Source organism: Melopsittacus undulatus, chromosome 4 (genome assembly GCF_012275295.1).
Source record: "Melopsittacus undulatus isolate bMelUnd1 chromosome 4, bMelUnd1.mat.Z, whole genome shotgun sequence".
NCBI classification, from domain to species: Eukaryota; Metazoa; Chordata; class Aves; order Psittaciformes; family Psittaculidae; genus Melopsittacus; species Melopsittacus undulatus.
This window is the reverse complement of record NC_047530.1, coordinates 37,385,716-37,404,267: the sequence shown is the minus strand read 5'-3', so window position 1 is coordinate 37,404,267 and position 18,552 is coordinate 37,385,716.

Sequence of the window (18,552 nt, the reverse complement as noted above, 5' to 3'; positions counted from 1 at the left end):
CTCTGAATGATGATCATGCTGATTATTTCTTTTAGATGCTATTTGCTTAGCACCTTGGCTGTAGTTTAAGCCTGGTGTAAAAATATTCTCTGATGTAAGAGTTTGCAATCTAAATTTCATTGTTCAACAGAATGTATTCAACTGACTATAATTATGCATTTCATCGTTACTGTTACTTCTCTGACACACTTCTGTTCCTCCAGATCTTGGCTATGGTTGAAGAGATGTGCAGCTAGCTTGGTGTAATCTTCCATGGTGTAAAATCCTAAAATCTTTTGCTGTGCTCTTTGATGCTAATGAAACTGCAGTCAAGCAATCCAGAATAGTCTGAAAGAACATTTGAAGCCTATGTGTTCTTCATTAGCTATTATATTGGGTATTTTTAACACTGGACAGATTAAAGGGTCACTGAACACGTGGGCAGATTGCTGATGTACAGAGACCTGCATGGAGATGGAGCCTGGGGCAGCTGTTAGTGAAACCTATATTTTTCAGTGCTCCTGAGGCTGCAATTTGAAATAAATGTGAACTTGAAGCCTAGACTATAGGGACATACACTTTGAACTGATATCACGTATAGTAATGCATTCCACTTCAAACTACTTTCTCAAGTCCTCATACTATTCCTCTCCACATCCTTTACCACATTGAAGTCTCTTTTTTATTATGCTCACCTGATTAATTCTGCATAATTCTGGTATAAGTCACATCAGTGCTTTCTTACCATTAGTTATCTGTCTCTCTTTCCTTTCTAGTCAAATAGGTATCATATTATCTAACTATGAATATTTGTTGTGAAGGCATGTACTTCTGGGCTAATCCTCTCGACTTTTTTTACAGTCACTGGAAGGAGATAGAGAGCTGTTTAGCTGCTGCAGCTTCCTTTTAGAATCACATTTAGTCTGAATCTGAGTCACAGGGATTCTGCATCACTTGCACAAAATTGGAAATATTCCACTATTCTCAGGTCAGAGTATAAGGAAAGCCACATTATTTGAAGTCTAGGAAATACGAGATAAAATACTAAGATGTTTTGCCATGTAAACAGCACACTGTTCACAAAATGATTGCAGAGTAGATTGCATGGCCACCAGACTTTTAAGAGAATAACTGGAGGCTAAAAATTGTAAAATTTTGTTTGCTTCTATGAATGCACTCTATCTCCAGTTACTGGTACTGTATACCTAATCGATACATCATAAACTTCAAGAAAGAAAAAAAAAAAGCCATGTAATTCTGCAAAAAAAAAAAATTGGAATCTCCTTTGTAGTCTGAGAGCTCATTATGGCTGAAAAGAAAAAAACAATCCATGATTAAAAAACTTAAGGAAAATCTCATCTTTGTCCCTTCAACATGCTTGGTAGTTAAGTGGAAAATTATCTCAGGTACTTACAGAACAAAAGACAACTAGCAAAATGGAGGGACACCTTAGTGTTAAGATTTGGTCTTTGAAGTTAATTCTCAAGCAAGATGCAGTTACAAGAAACTGCACTTTCAAAGGTATGTTTCAAAGCACAGATCTGTAAAAACAGAAAGCTGCCAGGCATTCACAGCTTTGAGTCACAGGAAGGAAAAAAGAATGATTCTCATAAAGAACTCTCTCAGTTATTTAGATGCACTAAATGGATAATAGTAATTGTGTATATTTAGTATTGTGTACTGGAACAGTAGAGTATGTCTTATCAACCAGTTTTTTACACACAGTGGGCGAAACTCTGGTGTAACAGCAGAGCTTCCTGCTGTGAATGGGTTTGCTGAGATACAATGTAGGAGACTGGTGTTGCTTGCTGCCAGCAGCCAGTCCAGGTAAGATGCTACCACCAAAGGTGCTTCATGAAGCTGACATGCCACTTAGCCTTTTAAAGACAAAATTAGCAACTGGGGGATTGTATTGCAAGCATACTGAATTACTGCACTGGAGTAAATACACTCCACTTTGGCTAGTTTTGTTCACCTGCAGCCAAAGGCAGGGGAAAAATCAAACCATGCTATGTGCACAGCTGTTTTCTACTTTGAGGCAGAAGTTGTATGCACGTTCTGTATCTGGAAAGCTGCACAAGATGAAAATCCATGGAGTTAGATGGCTGTGTCATGGATTTTACATTAGTAACAATCCTTCAAAAAATGTTTTAAATATTCCCAGCAGGATACATATTTTAATACATAATATTTGTTATCATTGCATGCTTGGTATTGATTTTGAAATACAAATAATTTGTTGTGGCCTACTTCCTGAATTCTATATATAAGACAGCCTCACTCTCTTTTACACCTGAAATGAAGTGGGTTTTTTTCTTTTTTCTTTTTTTTTTTTTAACGTGTTAAACCCCATGATTAAGTAATGGGTCTGCAATTCAGGACACTTATCAGTGTTCAGTTGTTCTGTTTATTTTATTAATAAAATCCTACAGACAGATGTAATCTGTGCCATATGACTATTTTTCAATTTAGCTAAGTCTTAAGTATGGCCATCACAAGCAACAGATCTTAGTGATTTCTCTTCATTTTGTGTAATGGTGAAGTAGCTTGCACATTTTGATTAAAAGAACATTGTAAATTATAAATTCTAAATTTGGTTTTAATGTTATATTTGTTGTTTTCTTTTACACTATGCATTAATATCCTCTTTGTGATTATCTTGCAATAGGACCTGCAGCAGGATATACAGAACCAGGGCAATTAGGAAATGAAAATCATGTAAACTGCAGAAATAAAATTTATGCTACCTGCAGGTATATATTTATGTTCCTTTGGCATGACAGCTTATAGCTATGTTGAATATTTATGCACCAAAGTCTTTCCTAGCAAAACTACCAGAGGTGCTGTAAGGTCATTTTACAGTATAGTTCTCAAGACCAGCACCTGAAGTTGTGAAGACCAGCATCAGTTGCCAGTGTAGTAACATGCTGGAAGCAATCAAATTCTTCTGAAATCAGAGGTACTGTCAGTGCTAACTAGTAGATGTGTGAAATAATGATGTTTTTAATCAAGAGGTCTCACTAGGAGCCAAGCTTATGCACATATTTCATAGCCTTTACATTGTGTTTAATTGGGACACCTCTGAGACTACTGGCTGAGTAACTGGGACAGCTGGAACTGTATCTGGTGGTTGATTAATTCTCAGTTAGTGAGATTGTGAGAGGAAGGCCCAAGTGTTCAAATAAGCACTGCACCACATTGTGCTGTGGTACACTTCACTATACATCTCTCGTTATGCTTTTGTAACATGTAGGAAGTCCTTTGGTCAAGAGCTTTGAATTGAAAGCTGGGGTGGTTTCATTGCTTTGGCTGCAGTTGCCAAGACTCACGGTGTTTTAAGTGGAGTGATAAAGGGTGAATGTCATTCTTCTATACGTCATATCCCTTCAGAAATGTACCTTCTGTGTCTTTATTTTTGCCCTTAAGGTCCTAATCAACACTATGATAAATGTTGATTGTGGGCTTTTGGCTGTCTACAGGAAGCCTTGGTGGTCTAGGGAAACAAGGACCAGGGCAGCAGAGATGGCAGCTCCAGTGCACACAAGCAGCCAACAGTGTGTTTGTTTGCGAAAATGGAAATCCATCAACTGTGTATGGGCAAAGAAACAAGTGGAAAAAGGAAAGCTGTAAGAGAGCAGTACAGCAGACATATTTCAGACTAAGTTAGAAGGTGAGCCGGGACATAAAATGGGTCTAGTGATTGTGTCAGATGGTGAATATCAGAGCTGATGAAGTGATGTGGGGCAGGTTTTTTGAAAGAGCAGGTCAGTTCCACCAGAAGAGAATGAAATAGGGAAGGAAGGTCTGAAGAACCCTGTGTGAGCTGGGAGGCACTGGAAGGACCTGTGGCTCTGGAATAGTTCGGTAAGAAGATGAGACACTCCAGAGAGGATTGGTAGAAAGGAGACTTGAACATCTGGAGTTAGGAGTCACACAGGCATATATGGGACACCCATCCAACAATGTATCTGTGAGTGAAATTCCTCTTCTCATACAAAGCTGAGGCACTCTATATCCCTTTACTGCTTTAATTTAATATGGTCCTGAATTAGCATGAACATATGGTAGGGAGAAAGGGTAAGCAATACAGAAGAAGGATAAAACTGTACCATGCTGGCAACAAAATAGTAATTTAAAACATAGTGTTTTAAAACTAGAAACTACTGGAAATAATTTGGGGAACTTGAGTTTGGGCAGCCAAACAATGCAGGGAAGACAATAAGTAACATGAGTGACAGAATGTCCCCTAACTAATTCAATGGCAAAACAACTCAAACATGGCTCAATGGCACGTCTAGTAGGAACATAAAATGGTAGACAAAGTATGAGTGCAAAAACAGCAGGAAGGAAGATGAACTTTGGTGATCAGCAGAAGAGGGAATTGTTCAATATACTTAACTCAAAATAGAAAGTCCTCCTGGTACCTTACGTGAAGAAGTCCTGCTGCACCACCCTACTGCTGTCTTCCAGGAAAGCAATTAGGATGTTAATGTTCTACCTAGCAAGAAATGATGAACAGCATATTGCCTGTGGGGTAAGCTTCTTAATTGTCTTATGTACAGACTTAATATGAGACGCATCAATGAATGTTCTTTGGAGGTACCTGCTTATAGCTACTATGCTAAATCTATGTTTTTAATTTGTGTACTTCTATCTTTATACTATATGTGTGCTCAATTTCTAAAAACTTTGTTTTATGGAAAAGTCAGTCCTCCTTTTTAAAACCAAACCTATTTTTTTCTCGTCTGTTTCTGTGTATCTCTTTGTTCTTACCATAGGGTAGAGTGTTGTTGCAGAGGGAGTATTTCTATACAGTTTCTAAAGGATGCGCTCTCAGCCAATCTCCAGTTGTCTCATAAGAGAGTGATGCTAACTGCTGAGTTTCTGATCTGACATCTAATGCAGATGGCAGGCTGAAACATGAGCCCTCATTTTGATAATAGAGATATGGACTAAGTATAAAACTGGTGCAAGTGGACAGGAGCAGAAGAACAAATTAAACAGTTTGTGTAGGTTACTTTTCTTCCTTGAAATATCTATCTGTTGAAAAGCTATTCTACTTGTCCCCCAATCTGTTGTTTAGTGTCATTCTATGTGGGTTTAAGTTCTGTAGTCTGTTTAATAGACAAGTGAGGACCAGATAATGCAGAAAACCAAAGCAGGAAATCCATTGCTTCCACTTCTGAGGCTTTATTAAGGTGTTCCAGACATCAGTGGTGGCCCTAAATGAGAAGGAAAATGGAACAGTGAGGTTGTGAAAGGTGAAAAGGAAAATGGAACCAAACCTTGGTTTATTTCTTCAGTCTGTTATTCAGCCAGAACTGCCTGTAGTCAAAACAGAACTACAGAAAACTCGGTTACTGGAACTGGCTAAATAAATCCAATGCAGCAGGCACTCTGTCTCAGGTTCATTTTCAAAGGACAAGATGGAGAGCTGCAGCATGTTTTTAATATCTCTATTGTTCTACAAGATAACTCCTGAGGTCTGCCTTGGGAAAGACATTCCAATCAGAAGTTTACTGCAACCACACTGTAGATGTTTACAAACCCTTCAGAGAGCAGGTCCATCCTATTGTACCCAGCAGGAAAAGCTCTTATAACACTCCTCCCTACCTGTGACTAGTCCAGCCTGTGACCCCATCTCACTGCTCTGTACTAAGTACCCTATTGCACCTTCAGTTCTGCATGACATTATTTTCAAATAAATCAGTGGTGACTGAGTCCAGAAGTTTTAGGCTTTCAGAACTTCTCTGCAAATTGCCTCTGCCTGAACCTCACAGCCTACATACAAGGGACAATAAGTATCTATTCCCAAAGAACAAAGCTACTACTCACAGGACTTTCTCTCAATCACTCCACAAGGCTTGCTAGGCTGATTCCATGTTGTCCTTATTCACATGTATCATACTGTTTTCTACAGTCTTCCGTGAAAGGGAATAAACATGTTTAAGGTGGGCATTAAGGCAGGACACAAGATAGCATTGTTATTTCTTCTCCTCTGCTCACAGCCAGGCAGATTTTTCTTGGACATGCACTCAGTTTTTAAATACACTCCACTTCAGCCTGTTGTTGGTCTGCAAACAAATGTTTGTTGAGGTAAAAATAGTAAAGGTACTTGTTATGTGTCATATGTCTCCCTTTCTTCCTAGATCCTGTTTGTGGTCAAACTAATCACTAAGCAAAAACCTGTTTTGAATCCTTTGACAGAATTTTAGCTTGGGTCTGTAGCATGGTGCAGTATAGCTGAGCCAGATTTTCATATTAATTTAGCTAACTTCGCTTCTGTGATGATGCCACTGACTTGCCTCTGGATATGAAACATGTTCAGGCACTCTAACCTACACAGAGCTGTGAGGAGCAAACACACCTTTACTTACAGAAGACCCCTCTTGGAAGCAATGACTTTCTTTGAAACTATTTTTTAAAGTTGAATTTCAAAAGTATAACCTATTGTCATAGAGATACCAGATTGGAAGGGACCTCAATGATTATCTGGTCCTTGGTTTTATGTATTGAATGTTTAATATTTCTAAGCCAAATTTTAGAAAGTCTTATTCTTTGTACTGTAGTTATTTCTTAATTGCTATGAGATTACTATCTCAAAAGGAAAAATCAGTAACACTTCACTGTAGACAAGTAGAGACAATACAATACGTGTCTTTTCACACTAAAATAAGCTGTCTCTGAAATGCACCTTTGCCTCTAATAAAATACCTTCTAGCCTTTTTAATAACCACATTTTCTGCACTAGATATATTGTAGCTAACATTTTAGGATCAATCTAATAGATGAAAAAATAATAACAATCATTTTTTCATGTCAAAGCATTTTGAAAAATGTGAACAACTACAGTGCAAGTGCTGTTTTATCCCTAAACAAAACCAATTTTTAAAACAACTTCTATTGTGTTGACATATAAAATGGGCTAGAAATAGAGCTGTGGGGAAAAAAAACCCACAGCAAAACAATACTTCTGTAATGTAAGCCAGATCAAAGAGATATTGCATTGCAATCTTGTGATGAGGACAGGTTTGCCTTAGGGTTTGTTGAAGTATATGAACCATTTGGGAAGGTTGTTCTTTATTCTGAGTATCCTGAACTTTTTAAAAGAAATCTCGGCTGAAGTCAGTATTTCACACAAAAATAAAAAAAAAAACAACAAAACAACAAAATACAAAACAGTGACTGCTGGGATTCACGAAGCAGGCAAAACTTCACAAAACAGACGAAAATTTTACTCCCCAGGAATAATAAGTTGCTTTTCGGTTTTCCAGAAGTTTACCTGTATCAAATGAGTGAATTGTATGAAAATCTCCACAAAACAAAGTAATACTTAGTATAATGACCCCTTACAAAAGATCTAATGATCACCTGCATAACTGAATTTGACCTTTATTTCTTTCACACCATCCTTTCATCACCATCTTTGTTCATGGAACTATGTTCTAAAAATTTTTGCATTTTCTGACAAGCTTGTCACCAGAATTTTATTTCCAATGCCATAGCTGCTTTCTGCTATGCCTCATGGTACAGCAATATGACAGTGCTGTGTGCCATTGCTTAGATCTCAGTCACCCTCACAGTCTCTGCAGCTGTGCAGAGCCCTATCACTCAGTAGCATTCACTTCCATAATCTGATTGTACTCACAAATTTGGATGGAGCACAAATTTGGTTTGCTTATTGTTCTTGGAATTGCACATATCAATTATCTGAAGCGCCTTATTGCTTGAATTGCCATCATCTTGAGCTATTCAGTAGGTCTAAGACACAGCAGGTTTTTCATGAGGGAGATGAAAAAAACATATCTGATATAAAAGCAACCCACTGCCAAATTGTACATTTCTGCTTCAACACACAGGATCAGCAGAGCTGTTCAAGGAAAAAAGAAGTTTGAGTGTTAAGCACTTTATTTTCACTGTCTTTTGTCTTGAAAATAGTATAATAAGGGAAAGACCCAATCACCCCATTTTTTCTTTACAATTCCTTGTATGTAATTTTCTTCTAGGTAATTTTTCTGGGAATAATTAAAACAAAGGCTAGCTTCAGTCTTTGAAAATGCAGCCTTCTTCTTTGTGCTGAGAGACTGACTCAGGACTATGAAAAACCAGAAAGCCCAGTATCTTTGAGACATGGGAAAAAAGGAAATAACACCAGAATTCTGAGTGCTGTTCCTTCTTGCAAGCTCTTTCTTCTTGGACTACTCTTTACCACTCTGTACAATTCCAGATCCTGACTAGCACCTTCACCTCAAACCTCCCTCCACATCCATGTGTCTCTTCCATGTAGAAAAAAAATGCAAACAGCAAAAATATTATTCCCTTACAGAATGCAAATATTCAAGATGACATTAAGCTCCTAATTTAGTGCTACCTGTAGACCTGACATTCTTAAAAGATGGTCTATTTTTAGATGTAAGATCTTAGATGTAAGATAGGCTCAGCTTTAGTAATTATTGACCTGACTTAAATCTGTTAAGTCAGTGGGAACCTTCTAATGGGTTCCAAAGGATTTTAGGTCAGGCTTTTTGTGCATATTAAGTTCAGTGATGCATTAATACACCCCTTCCATTATGCTTTGGACACTGACATTTGAAAAGGTCCATCTGAAAGGACCTTTGAACTGATCATTAGGGGAAAGCAGAGTTAAAATTATAAATTATTACCTCACAGCAAGCTCACTGTATGCTTTAACATATTCAAAGTACAGATATTTAAATTCTCCAAGAATGGTAAATGGAGACCTAAGATGCCTCTTAAGATTTACATTAGGCTTCTATGAATGCTTCCAGAGTGTGATTATTGTTGTTGTGTTTTCTAAGTACAACACCTTGAAACAAATAGCTTTTCACCTCAGTAACTGTTAGGAAAGAATGGTTCTGTTCTTCGGCTGCAGCTTGTTCTCTGACATGTTTAAGGAGTCAGCTCTGCCAAGAAAATTAGGAAACAAAATAGATCAGGACACTAGGCATTCACTGCTCAATGAGAACAGCAAGCAAAGGCAGGTCAGCCCTCAGTATTTGTGATAAGATTCTCTGGCATTTACAATGTACTAGTGCAGTTGCTATTCAGTCAAAACCTCCCATTTCAAGTTTTATCACTTAGTACATGTATGCACCACTTTTAATTCCATAAACTTCAGAACAAGCTGATTCTACTTTTTTTTTTTTTGTTGTGACACTAGGACAGGCAGTTACTGTGTATCCTGAGATAGATCTTGTATAAAAGGATGCATAACTCAGTGAAAAAATGGTTTGTCTTAGAAAGAGTAGTAACAAGCACAAGATAAATTGTGAGATTCATCCCCTGGGAGAATGGGAAAACCTTCCTCAAGTGTTTCTACTGAATAAAATTGACTTATAAAAAGCAGCAAATAGGTTTCCAACCCTAACTATTCTATGATTCTATGACAGACTCAGCATTTACAAGTGTCACTATCCAAGGCAAGAGCACACGTTTTAGTTGATGGTACTATACAGAGGAGAGTGTAATGGCAAGTCTCCACAGTTAGTTTGCATTGATTAGCTACTCCTCTGATTCCATGTATAACCAGAGTGATTTTGCTGTTAGGGAGGACACTTAGTCTCATCATCAGCCTCATGGCTGATGGATGCCTGGGAAAGAAATGCTGATGAAGACATGAAAGTGGACTTAACATATTCGGATAGACAATAAAACCAGATTTAATTTTCTTTTAGTTTTCTGTAACTTAGTTGCCAATACTGTTGTAGACAGGGTGACCTTCTAAAGTGATAAACTGGATGTGTTCCTACAAGTAAGCTCTGTCTGGTAATAAGCGTGACCTCTAGGTCAGCTGAAGATTGCTGCGTTGCTGTGGGAACAAGAGATTGTCACTGATGGCTCTGGGAGAACTGATTACCCAAAATATGCAACAGGGATATAAAGAGCTGATATGTGTATCTTCCACGGAGCTACAAGAACCAGTTCAAGGCCTGATAATGCCAAATTCTTCATCTGCAGGGGGAAATCTCTTTTGTCAGATGCAATCCAGTGACTCTTGACAAGTGGAAAGAAGGGTGTAATATAAAGAGTGTTCTGAAACACTGCAGCAATCACACTCCAAAAAAAAAATAGCTGTGGTGAGGCATAAATTATTTGGGACAGACTTCTGGATAGTTAACATGCTACAGAGCCAGAGGCTGTCCTCGACTATGAAAAACAATGGACAATGTGTATGCTGGCTTGTAATTTCAGCAGATGCTGCCCTTTACAAGCTAAAATCAAAGAGAGGGTAGTTAATTGTGCCTTCATTCAGTAAGACCAGCTTGTTTTGTATTTGGAAAGGAATGGTGCCAAAGTGGAAAACTTCCCCTGGCATTTTATGGCCAGTTGTTCACTCCATGTGACAAAAATCAGTTCCTAAAACAAAGAAAAAGAAAACTTGTGTGCTGTGGACAAGACAGACCCAAGAGCCAAAACTTAGGAAGTGAAAACTGATGATAGACTTGGACAGATTGAGTTATATCTAAATAATGGAGGTGAACTTACAATCTGTCATCTCATAATATGAAAACTGAACTGAAAAAGAGAGCTCTGAAGGTTGGTTTGTTGCTTATCCAAAAATAAGTTCCCATCTGAGAATACTGTAAAGTTCTTGCCACAGGGAAATAACTAGAAATCAAAGTATAGAAGATGGAACACACTGCCATCAAATGAAATTTGAAATCTTAAGTAATTGTATGGTGGAAATAAATGTTTAAAATAATCAAAGATAAAAAGATAAAATGAATGAAAAAGTTCAAAAAGAAGATAAACCTTAGAGAATCGAAGGATAAATCTTAGGGAAGTATATAAATAAATGCTTGGAGCTGACCAAAAATGAAAAAAGGAAAACCAGAAGCAAGAACATTGATAACTAACAATTGCACTCGTGAGTGAATTGTACCTATTTTTGGATACAACACTGCAGAACTATTCATCTGTTCCTGAACTCATTCTCTGCAGTTCTCTTTCATGTGAACCCTGTTCATCCCCCATGTATGACCAGATACAGGCTGCATATGAGAAAAGAGGTTTCTCTTTAAGGAGGTGCTTATATTACTGAGCCTAAAATCAGTTCTTGTAGATCACTGGAAAATGTGCCTTTCAGCTACTGAGTAACTCATTACTTATTTTGACTAATACTTCTTATTGGGGTACCAGTGTTGATAGTATATCTACTGGTGATCCCTGGCATATCTTTTCTGTAGTTAGTGCAGTCAGATAAGACATTTAAGTGGGGGCGAGGGTGGGGAGAAGGGGAGATTTTTTTTTGGAGCTCTACTGATACATGGTTTGAGATGTGACTTTATTCACTGACCTATACTTTATAAGAATTAAGGTCAGAAATGCAGTTTCTGGTAGTGTACAAGTGTTTTTTGGTACAGGTGGTCCAGGAAGGATTTGTCTTCTAGTAAGCATTTTTATTGTGGAAACTAAGTCACTTGTCATCAAGGTAACTGAGATAAGTTTCAGCCTTTACCTGTTAACCTGTTAACCAGTGCAATAATAAAATGAAACCTTCTACTAGAAAGGTTAAATAAAAAAAAAAATCTGACTTGCTATTCTGCTTGCTATTTTATTTGCCCTCATAAGTGCTACAAATCAGTGGGTCTATAATCTGTTTTGTAATATTAGACAGAATGTAATTCATCACAAGTATTTTGTTCCTTCACCAGGTAAAAAACATGGATGGATCACAAACAATTTATGGAGGTGCTCAAAAACATTTTCTGAGGCTGTGTCTTGTCAGGTGATCACCATTCCTGTGAGAAACATGACATCCACCTCAGCTAATTAACTGGATGCATGTATGTGTCGCATGGACAGATGCCCACCAGGTGACATGTACCTCATGAGGTTGTCCTTCCCTATGATACAGATGTGTCAATGACAGCCATATGACTAGGGAACAAATGAATATATAGTCAGATGACGTCTTCCACTGCTGGAAGACATCCATATTTTGACATAAGACGGGAAAGCCCCTGGTCAAGACAGTGAATGTGCATATATCATCCTATATTACACTATTTTCACTATTCCTCATATTTTATATAAACAGTGAGTAAGACCATAGTCTTTGAGAGCCCAAACTAGTGAAGATCCTCACCATTTCCAAGTGCAGCTCCCATCTAACCTCACTTCACTAACTAGTTCCAATTGTTGTGGGTTGAGTTAGATCTGTGAGGTTTAATAGCAGTGAACCTTGCTTTCAACATACATTTCTGATGTTAGAAGCAGTCATGCAAATATAGTTCATTTGTTCCTACTAAAGCTAATAAAGCTGAACAGCACAATTACAACCATTATCCTTTTTTTCTGATGAATGCAAAAGCAATTCTGCTTAATTTAAACTGTATCTACTCTATCTCAGCCAGCACTGTTACCCAAATATCTACCTGTATGATTGGGCATGGCACCTAGCTATAGAGTGTTGTGGCTACTTTAATTCAGTCATATAGTTCTTCAGCATGCAAAAACTGTGCATAGATGACTTCATAATTTCTGTTTGTATAAATCTGTGGGCATTTCTGATGGGTTTATGCTGCAGCTTTTCTGGAAACTAAGTCATGCAAGGCCAAGTGAGTTGTCATGACATCTGGCTATATTGATCACACAGCATACCAGGGGATCAGCCAGGCTTTCATTTTAAAAGACTTGGCACAGAGTCCAGCAAAACATCTAAATGGTTATCATGCATTTATTGTTTAATTCCCCTGAAAGTGAGTCTTTTCAGCCTGTACAAAAAGCCAATTAAAAATGAACCAGAACAACCAAAAAATAATTTCACTTTACCCTTTCTGTCTTTGTCCTTCAGATAGGAATGGTAAAGCAGACAGTACTTTGAAGTTGCAAGAAGTTGTCCATGATGTACGTAAGAAAGCAGTCTAACAAACGTGAAATCTTGTGCAGTAGAAGGGAATATTGTTTTCTACGGTCTCTTAAGTAAGTTGATTTTACCAGCTCCCATGCATTCAGTCTCAGATTGAATTAATTCAGTCGCACATCTACAGACCCAGAAATATCAGGACATGTGTCCAAGTGGTCTGCCTAGGAGCACAGATATAGAGGGCATGAGTTACTGAGTCCTTGTTAGATCTCTGATGTTCTTTTGATTAGTGATGGTGAAGTACTATGGGGACAGATCTTTTACACACTTCAGGAGTTATTATGGGAATCTTTTACTTCAGTAACTTCCTTATTTCAATCTCTATATATCACAAGCAAGGTCTTGTTTTTGTTCTTCCTTGATTGTTTGAAATCTGCATCTGTTTTCCTGGTGGACTAATAAGACAAGCATATGTGATTTGCAACCTGTCTGCAGTCATCCAGTTGACAAGGCATCTGTGCTGTGGTCTTATCAGTGCACAGACCTTCACATCTTGGCAGACAAACTACATGCCCCAATTTTGCTTCTGGGAAAGGTCTCCTGGGAGCGGTGTCCTGGGAACAATGTCCTTCATTACCAGTATAGGCGATTCTCTTAACCCGTGTTCTGCTGTTTCTTCTGCTACTCTCATGCATGTATTTGCATTTATAGTTCATTTATACCATTCTTTCTTTTACTTCTGTTATGAAACTCTACAAGCAGGTCTTGCTATTTTCTTGTGTGGGATTTTTACATTTTTGCATTTTCATCTCCACAATGTTAATAAATGATGAGTTACTTCTCCTTTGCTGTGCTTGCAAACCACATTTGAAAAAAACAAATTAATTTCCAGCACTTCTCACCCAAATACCAGTACTAATATGTATTCCCTATGCCATGACTCTGCCATGATACTGAGAAACAGGCAAAACTTTATGTCTGAAAGTAGTGTTAGTATGCCAATAAAAACATTGCCTCCATCTGAACAATAATCAGCAACTTTGAACAGGCATTGGTGCCAGATGGTCAGATGTCAATTTAGCACTTGAACTAGATATGTCAGAAAATTGAAACAAATCAATAAAACTGTTTAGAAGATATTTGCAATGTGAGTTTTTTGATAGCTGCCTTAATTCATTTCCTCTCCCCCCAGATAGACTGATTAAAGAGGTATGAATTAAAAAACAAAAACCAAAAAACAAATCCAACCCAACCCAAACCAAACCAAAACCAACCAACCGACCAAAAACCTCCCCCCCCCAAAAAAAGAAACCCAAAGAAATAAAAAAAGACCCAAGGAAAATGGTACTGAAAATTAACAAAAAAAAAAACAAACAAAAAAAACAAACAAAAACACAAAACAAACAAAAAGCCTCTATCTACATGTTAATAAATACATTAATCTAGTCACTATGTCGTTGCACTTCGTCTTTTTCATCCAAATTGTCTATTCAGATAAGATAACTTATCAGAGTATCTCAGAGTGAAATTCAATGTCACACTTTAGACCTGGTTAGTGATGAAGGTCCATGGTCAATATGTTAGACAAAGATCAAAATTCAAGGACACATTAGCAAATAGTAGTACTGGAAAACTGGCCATGAAACTGTTCTCTTTGAATCAGTACTTCTAAGAACAGCCTGATTTTCCAGCTAAGCTCATGCTGACCCTATGCTACCTGTATGCAGATCTGCAATGAGATTGTGAGAGAAATTCATTCTTGGCAGCTCTTCATTCTCCATAGTTCAGAGAGGCAAGAGCAGCTGAGAACCATCTATTTGGCACCTCTTGTGAAAACTACCTTAGCAATAATGTCCACAATAAAAAGATACAGGGGTAAGAAAAGGCCAGACCAGAATGCAGTGTTCTGCTCAGCCTGGAGCTACTTCAGCAACTTTAGCCATGCTGAAGTCTCAAGATAGCCCAGAGTCATGGATGTGGTGAGTTAAGTGGTTTTGTGCCAATGAAGGAGAGTCTATGCACTGGACCTTTGGTCTAGCTAACAAGGGTAATAACGACAGCAATGACAAGGTTAATACAGGCTTCAGTGCAGCCTTACATGAACAGTCGTACACCCATGAATATATTCTTAGACTGCACCACCACCTCCACTGTTTCTCCCTGTTATTAAGGGTAATCTAAAGTAGCTGAAGACTGAAATCTTTGTCCACCCATGCAAGTGATCTAGGGCATGTCTGTTAGATGGTGGCTGGAACTCAGATTAATATCTATTCAAACAGGGGTTGAAAAAAAAGGTACAAACAAGAGCCTGTGAAAACCTGATTTTAAGAATCAAGGAAAGTGTTAATTGTAGGTAGAATGTATAGCAACACTGCTGTCTAATTTTTTTCTTCAAAGACAACCCTCCATTCCTTTTACCTTGAGAAAACATGTAATAAGACCATACAATCACTAACATGCTGTAGTTGCAACAGCTGAAAGCTGAGGTCTCCCCAGTTGTACCTAATGAAGTTCTTGGCATTCAAACAATAGCACTGTATAAAATGGAACAAAGCCAAAGTTTCATGGCCATCCACAAGTCAATAATAAAAATGGCATTTACATGCACAATGTTCTAAGTCCTTGTGCCTTCTAAAATCAAATCTGAGGAGAATAGAACTGAGGTCTCAACACCAATGCAATAAATGCACTTGAAGAGATTTATATCAGCACAAGTGAGATCAGGTTCTGGGGCAAAAACATTGAAGAACTTTTTTTTTTAATCTAAACATTGAAATGCCATATTTTATTACTATTTACATGTGCAAAGAGACACCTGAACATAAAGCAGAGAGATGCATGTTTAATAGTTCAGCATGCCTGCACAAATAACAGTTTCCAAATATGACAAGCTTGTATGTAGGGAACAGTTATTTTATAAATTTTATTGAGAGTCATTAAGTCTGTTTTTTAAAAAGTGTCTTCAGCAGATTAGTTTCTGCTTCCTTAGAAAAATTTTTATTAACAGAAAGAATTTCAGTCCTGCAAATATGCATATATACAAAGGAAGGAGATACCACTGGACAGAAAAAATCTCTATAAAGCTGCCAAAAATAAATATTGAAATACTTGTCCAGTAAAATCAGCGGTGCATCAGACTTTCATTCTGATGGAATTTCAATTTTAAATGAACTTGTTCAAATCCTATCTGAAGGGATGCTCAGAAAAATACTGAGTCCTTCTGGAAGAATCTATACCATTGCAACTCTCATTTGTCTTGTTACGAATCAGCTCAGTTCTTGCTTGTTTCAAATGGCTGATTCAAGTATTTGTACCTGAAGGGAACACTGATGATTGTGGTCTGCAGAGAAGTGCAATGTTTCTTCCACAGGCAACAAATTTTGCACTGTATTTTTCAGAAGACCTGTATGTACAACAATTCACTGTGACACACACAGCTTTGCACCACACACTAAAGAACACGAAATGCCTTTTTTCTTTATGCTTCTATTTCCAGTTTCCAACTTTTTAGAAGTTTTGTTATTCTTTTTGCATGAGCAAAGTTATCATTTAGGGTAATATAACCCCATTTTCAAGAAGGGGATAATGGATTACCTAGGGAATTACAGACCAGACAGTCTCACCTCTGTGCCTGACAAAATCTTGGAGCAGATTCTCCTGGAAGGCATGCTAGGGCACATGCAAAACAACGAAGTTTTTGGTAACAGCCAGCATGGCTTCACTAAGGGGATATCCTGCCTGACCAATTTGGTGGCCTTCTATGATGGGACTACAGAAATGATGGACAGGGGTGGAGCAGTTGACGTCATCTACCTGGACTTGTGCAATGCATTGAACACTGTCCTGCATGACATCCTCATCTCTAAATTGGAGACATCAATTTGATAGGTGGACCACTCGGTGGATAAAGAACTGGTTGGATGGCTGCATGCAGAGTTGTGGTCAACGGCTCAATGTCTGGCTGGAGACCAGTAATGAATGGTGTCCCTCAGGGAATGGTGTTGGGTCAGGTCTTGTTCAACATCTTTGACAGTGATATGGACAGGGGGATTGAGTGCGCCCTCAGCAAGTTTATCAATGGCACCAAGCTATGTGGTGTGGTTGATATGCTGGAGGGAAGGAATGCCATCCAGAGGGACCTCAACAAGCTTCTGAGGTGGGCCTTATGAAGTTTAACCATACCAAGTGTAAGGTCTTACACCTGGGTAGGAGCAATCCGAGGCATAGCTACAGGTTGGGCAAAGAAGAAATGCAGAGCAGCCCTGTGGAGAAGGACTTGGGGTGTTGGTTGATGAGAAAATGAACATGAGCTGGCTTCAGTGTGCTCTCAAAGCCCAGAAAGCCAACAGTATCCTGAGCTGCATCAAAAGAAGCGTGACCAGCAGGTCGAAGGAGGTGATCCTGCCGCTCTGCACTGCTCTCATGAGACCTCACTTGAGTATTGTGTGAAGTTCTGGTATCCTCAACATAAAAAGGACATGGAACTGTTGGAGCAAGTCCAGAGGAGGGCCACAAGGATGAGCAGGGGACTGAAGCACCTCCCGTATGAAGACAGGCTGAGAAAGTTGGGGCTGTTCAGCCTGAAGAAGAGAAGGCTGTGTGGAGACCTCATAGCAGCCTTCCAGTATCTGAAGGGCGCCTATCAGGATTCTGGTGAGGGACTCTTCATTAGGGACCGTGGTGACAGGGCAAGGGGTAAAGGGTTAAAACTTACACAGCAGAGGTTTAGATTGGATATAAGGAAGAAATTTTTTACTGTGAAGGTGGTGAGATTCTGGAATGGGTTGCCCAGTTAAGGCCAGGTTGGATAAAGCCTTGGATGATATGGTTTAGTATGAGGTGTCCCTGCCCATGTTAGGGGGGTTGGAACTAGATGATCTTTAGGTCCTTTCCAACCCTCACTATTTGATGATTCTATGATTCTATAGCCTTATGGGCAGTGAGACTCCATATACTATGCTTCAAACTACCCAAGGAAGAGGATCAGCCAAAAACATCATGAAGAGGTGACAGGTGATAGGAAATACTGAGGAGACAAATAAGCATACCCCCTCACACCATTTTCAGTCATAGAAGTTCCTTAGGCAATGAAAGGCAGCACTCTTTCTGGCATTGAATGGCTACATTAATTGAAGGTTTTACCTCTTCTTGTTACTTATTACTTCTGAAAAGATGTACATTACTGTCTCTATAGATCTGCCAGAGTAATAAGTGACAGACTTATCTCCTCTGAGAAATCATCCAGGATTATTTTTAGCATCTTCACTGACTGTTCATGATCATATTCCAGACTTTGCTTGAAGCAAGTATGGGAGTCCCCACACAGTCACTTCCACTGGCAGAGCTTTGAAGACAAATTTATCTCCTGGAAAGGGAATATTAGGATGTTCCTATCTGCATTAGAAGAGCTATTGTCAAAGGAGTTGTTGATCATACAGTCATTCATTAAATATTCCTTTCATTCAGGAAATTACCTATTCTTCTGGCCCCATCCTGCCTCAGGATTTGTCACATCACACTCCTATTTAGATGTGGGTTTGGGATTAGCATAGGCATACACAACATGGTTCTCTGCACTTGCTGTGTAGAAGTGCCCTTAAACACAAGAGGTGATGAATTGCCTGAAGATTAAGAGTCATCAAATCAGGGATTTTGGCATTCTCTTCTGCTAAGCCTTAATAATTGAATTTGTCCCAGAAAGGATGGTTAGACAACATCTAGACTCCTGATTTAATGGACAAGTC